Source organism: Rutidosis leptorrhynchoides, chromosome 1 (assembly GCF_046630445.1).
Source record: "Rutidosis leptorrhynchoides isolate AG116_Rl617_1_P2 chromosome 1, CSIRO_AGI_Rlap_v1, whole genome shotgun sequence".
In the NCBI taxonomy this organism is placed as follows: Eukaryota; Viridiplantae; Streptophyta; class Magnoliopsida; order Asterales; family Asteraceae; genus Rutidosis; species Rutidosis leptorrhynchoides.
This window is the reverse complement of record NC_092333.1, coordinates 172,588,711-172,595,054: the sequence shown is the minus strand read 5'-3', so window position 1 is coordinate 172,595,054 and position 6,344 is coordinate 172,588,711.

The following is a 6,344-nucleotide window of genomic DNA, read 5'->3' as shown; positions in this document are numbered from 1 at the left end:
TATAGGTTTGTTACAAAGTTTCACGTAGCTAAAATAAGCAAAAATATCCAATATTGTTTTACCCATAACTTCTTCGTTTTGAATCCGTTTTGAGTGAATCAAATTGCTATGGTTTCATAATGAACTAAAATTTATGAAACTAAACAGAAAAAGTATAAGTTTATTGTCAGAAATACAGGTTACAAGTCATTTTTGTAAGAGGTAGTCATTTCCGTCGAAAGAACGACATCTTGATGACCATTTTGAAAAACATACTTCCACTTTGAGTTTAACCATGATTTTTGGATATAGTTTCATGTTCATAAGAAAAATCATTTTCCCACAAGAACAACTTTTAAATCAAAGTTTATCATAGTTTTTAATTATCTAACCCAAAACAGCCCCCGGTTTCACTACGACGGCGTATGTCCGGTTTTACAGTGTTCATCGTGTTTCCAGGTTTTAAATCATTAAGTTAGCATATCATATAGATATAGAACATGTGTTTAGTTGATTTTAAAAGTTAAGGTAGAAGGATTAACTTAGTTTGCGAACAAGTTTAGAATTAACTAAACTATGTTCTAGTGATTACAATTTTAAATCTTCGAATAAGATAGTTATATATATATATATATATATATATATATATATATATATATATATATATATATATATATATATATATATATATATATATATATATATATATATATATATATGTATCGAATGATGTTATGAACATCATCACTACCTCAAGTATAGTAGGTAAACCTACTAGAAATGATGAGAAATTAACTTGAGCTTCAAAGGATATTTGATGGCTTGGAAGTTCTTGAAGTAGAATCATGACACGAAAACAAGTTCAAGTAAGATTACTACTTGAATTAAGATTGTTATAGTTATAGAAACTGAATCAAAGTTTGAATATGAGTATTACCTTGAATTAGAAAGAAAAAAATACCGAGATAATTTGGATGTTCCTGATCTTTCAAGTGTTCTTGGAGTAAGTAATTAGAGAGGATTTGTATGTGAAATTATAGAATGGAAATGATGTAGTAAATGACAGTGGTGGTGGCGTGATTTTATAATGGAAACAAAGGCTCCTCATTTTATTATTTTGTGTAATAATTCATACTTGAAGACAAGTAATGGTTCCCACATGTTGGTTAATCATTTAAGGCTGCTAAGAGCTGATCATTGAAGTGTATATACCAATAGTATATATATATAGAAGCTGACTATTGTACGAGTACGAATACGGATTTAATATGAGTAAATAGTATTTACTGTAGCAAATAATGGTTTACGGTAGCAAATAGTGTTTTGCTGTAGCAAATAGTGTTTTACTGTAGCAAATAGTGTTTTACGTGTACATCTTTGATTTAATTGTATTTCTTCTTATATAGATATATAAAATAAAACTTACATCATAAAAAAATAAATAAATAAATAAAACGATTATATAATTATCACAAGTTATGACGTTCGTGAATCATCAGACAAACTGGGTGGTCAGTTGTCTATATAAACTCATTTCAATTAATTAAGTCTTAACAAGTTTGATTGCTTAACATGTTGAAAACATTTATTCATTTAAATATTAATCTCATATAATATATAATCATGGAAAAGTTCGGGTCACTACACGACGTGCCCATGCATAAGTGCATAATGGCACAAGTCTTCTCCGTCTCTCGCCATGAATAATTAACTCTCCCCCACTTGGGGTCTTCAGACGAATAGATTTTTCATGGCATGCAATATCGGCTCTATAACGATTGAGCCAATCCATACCAACGACAATATCGAATTCACCCAAGGTCATCGGGATAAGATCAATTTTAAACGTTTTGAAACCAAACACAATATCACAATCATTACAAACATCAACCCCTAGCACCGTCTTACCATATGCTATTTTAACTTCTACCGGATGACTTAACTTAACTAGCAGTTTATCAAGCTTAGACACAAATCTTGGAGAAACAAACAATAAGTTAGCACCACTATCAAATAGGATCCTTGCCGGATTAGAGTTAACCATGAAAGTACCTGAGACAACTTCATTGGATTGCTTGGCTTCGTCATTAGTCATTAAATAATTGCAACCCCTAGCCGTACCCGCCGCCTTTTCTAACCATTTAACATGATCGGTGTTCAAATCGGGACACTCCGACTTTCGGTGTCCTTGCTTTTGGCAATTGAAACATGTGAGGTTGTTTCCGAAAGATGGGTTCGGACAATTACGAGCCATATGGCCCATTTGTCCACAATTGTAGCATGTATAAGAAAAACCCCCGGAAGCACTCTTCTTCACGCTATTGACACTTTCGGAACCCTTCTTGCTCTTGCTCTTTTTGCTTGAAAAGCTCGAATGACTCGAACCTTCAAATTTTCTCTTAGAAAAAGAGAAGTCACTTCTTTTTGGAACCTCCGGCTCAAAACCCCGGGCTAACTCAAACAATTCATCAAAAGACTTAGCCATTCCCCGACTAATCTTACGCTTCAACTCATCGCTTAGTGTACGATAAAAATCTAGCATCAACATTCGGTCATCACCTACATACTCAGGACAAAAACGAGTCTTTGACAAGAAGGTAGACTTGAGAGTAACCAAGTCCATCGAACCTTGTTGCAAATCATGCAACTCGTCCCGGATTTTGTTAAGATCGGATGGAGTTCGATATTCATCAAAGAACTCCTTTTTAAACTCATCCCACGACAAGCCCATACATTGCTCTTCACCATACAACTTAATCTTATCGTCCCACCACAACTTTGCCTCTTCACGCAACATACTTGAACCGTATCTCGTTTTCTTCTCGGGAGGACACTCCGCGGTACGGAAAGCCCCCTCGATGTCAGATATTCAACATGTGCTTTTCAATGGATCCCTTACTCCATTAAACATAGGAGGTTGAACATCCTTGAAATTTTTGTAATGGAAGTATCGCCTTACATACCCACCTCTACCATCACCCCCTCGCCCCGAGGATGAATGTTTCTAGCTTCTAATGCCTCTTCAATTGCGGCATTCATTCGCTCATTTATTAACTCGGTTACTTGCCCATCAACCGATTCTTGGAAAACCTTTCGGACATCCTCAAGAAATTCCGCTCTTTGCTTCTTAATAATGACCTCAACCTTGGCTGTAAACGCGAGGTCCTCACTCGTACCTCCTTCATGGTTCTCGGGTCTTCATACTATAAAACGGAAATCGGTTAAACAATGAAACGAAAGGACATAACACAAGGTACATAACACAAGGACATAACAATCGGCTAATCATTGTTACGCGAGCACGTCACATTAACTTGCTAGTACAACGTCTATCTCGCATGATGATTGCAAAACACAACACAAAATAATTAGCGCATAGTTAGTTAACCTCATCCTAGGCACTAACCAATCCCCGGTCCGACCCGTCTCCTACAAGTCCTTAATCACGCGCATACATAATAAAGTCTAAGTCTAGGCACCTATCTCAAGTCGCCTAAATCCCTTAGACCATGCTCTGATACCACTTGTAACAACCCAACCCAATATCCAACCGAATACACGAAATATTTTTTTTTTATTCAGCATAGGTGCGCGGCGCGCAACACCCTAGGGTGCGCGGCGCACACAAGCTCCAACAGCTTCTGTCCGGTTTTGTCAAATTTCAATTAAAGATCTCCCACTTCCCGACATATTTAGACAAAACACTTTTCACAACATGTTATAATAGTTAAAACACACACGATTCGATAATAAAATAAGTTTTATGAAACCGGGCCCACATATGCCGTAATACGAGTTTCGTACAAAATATAAGTTTCAACCAAACTAGTTTAAATTCTAAACGACACTAGAGCATGATGTTTGGGGGTTAAACTACCCAACTCTCGGTCAAACTTCAAAAGCTAACACATCCAAAAGCATCCCCTATCAAAACAAAGCAGGATCTCTAATCCAATTGAATGCCCTTACCCTTGTCAACGCCCGAGCCTATAAAAAGATAAACAACGAGAGGGTAAACAAAATGCTTAGTGAATGCAATAATTATACACATACATATATAATATACCTACTTGCAAACACTTACACATATACCGCATACAAGCTAGCAATACAATTAGCTTATCATCTCAATTACAAAGCTATTAACCTCCGATATAACAAGCTAGCACAACAATTTCATATATATAACTCGAACAATGTAGTATGCTTACACTACAATGCAATAACCATCGTTAACCAATCGTACAAGGGAATGGCACTTGCAAAAGGCCATCGGTGTTCATAACATCCGTTAGTGTACTTAACACCTCGTATCGCTAAACCCTCGGGTGGCATCTTAACACCTCGATGCTTCACCCTTTATCTTACGGAGTGGTGCCTTAACACCTCGGCACTTCACTTCTAGGTGGCACCTTAACACCTCGATGCTTCACCCCGAGTGGCGTCTTAACACCTTGACGCTTCACTCGTCACGTGAAACGTGGTGTCTTAACACTTCGACACTTCACATCTTACGCTACAACAAATAAATGCATTATATACCTACGCATATAATTACTGCACTCACCTTAACGATTTGGTGATGGTTTTACACTTCCACAAGCTTCAAAGCAAAGTACCTATTACAATAAGTACTCAATCAACACACAAACTAGTTGGACTAAACACCAACCATTCACTAATGTGCATTTAATGACTTAATGCATTAAACCACCCATTTACTCCAAAACCATCCATTTAAGGTCAAGACCATCACGAACCACTAAAAGCTAGTGACTAAGGTCCAACAACCCTAACTAATACACAATTAGGGTATTTCATATCCATCTTTCCCAATTAGTTCAATTATTACCCATTTGACCATTTTAAGGTCAACACACCCATTTCGGGTCATCCACAAACCCACATAACACCCATTTACTAAACATCTAGGTGTGCTAGTAATTAACTAACCTATTATGGCTCATAAACACCAATTAACACTTTAAAACCCTAGGTTTGTTGCTATTGAGTCTTCATGACTCAATCTTACCCAAGAACACCCAAAATCACCAAATATGGGTTTTATGTTCATCACTAACCCAAACCCTAACCGTTAGATAAATTAAAATAGGGAAATCGAGGTTAGAACATACCACCACAACTGAAACGTAGCTAAAGGCTAGATGAACAACTTTAATACTTGAGCTTTAACCCGAATCAAGCTTCTTCCTCCTTGATTCAAGCTTTATCACTCTTAAAGGGTTTCTCTCTCTAGATTAAAGTAGAATTGAAGATGGTGTTGGTGGTTGTGTTGAATGTGCTTCAACCTCCACAAATCTGGCCATAAGTGCCCTTAAACCGGCCCCATGTGAAAGGACCATAATGCCCCTCATTAAACTTTAATTTAAAAGCTGGAATCTGCCAACAGTACAGGTGCGCGGCGCGCACACCTATACCTGCGCGGCGCGCACACATGCCTGAGCTGGCTCTGACCTCTGTTTAGCTGTACAATGTCACCCACACTCCATGTACCATATTTACACCGCTGTATACTAATTATTCGGGTCTTACAAGTTCGAAGGATTAACTTTGTTTGCGAACAAGTTTAGAATTAACTAAACTATGTTCTAGTGATTACATGTTATAATCTTCGAATAAGATAGTTATATATATATATATGAATCGAATGATGTTAAGAACATCATCACTATCTTAAGTATAGTAGGTAAACCTACTGGAAATGACAAGAAATGATCTAGAGCTTCAAAGGATCTTGGATGGCTTGAAAGTTCTTGAACTAGAATAATGAAAGTTCTAGTTATAGTTATAGAAATTGAATCAAAGCTTGAATATGAATATTACCTTGATTTAGGATGATAACCTACTATAAATAACAAAGATTTAGTGAGGTTGGATAATCACTTGAAATGAATTTGCAAGATTGGAAGTAAGTTAACAAACTTAGAAGTGTTCTTGATAGATTGTGTTGTATGTTGATCTAGGTTAGGATTTTTGAACTAGATTGAGCTAGATTTTGATGACGATGATGAAGAACACTTAGAACACCAAGAGAGAACTTAAGAGAGATGTGTTTGATGCATAAAAGTTGGAATCAAAATGTGTTTAGGGTTGGTGATACTTCACGTGAACTTAGAGTCAAGATATAGGCTCCATTAGTTTGTAATTTTGTGAGATATTTCATGCTAGTTGCCAAATGATGGTTCCCACATATTTAGGTGACTCATTAAGGCTGCTAAGAGCTGATCATTGAAGTGTATATACCAATAGTATGTACATCTAGGAGCTGGGTATTGTACGAGTACGAATACGGTTGCATACGAGTAGAATTGTTGATGAAAATGAATGAGAATGTAATTGTAAGC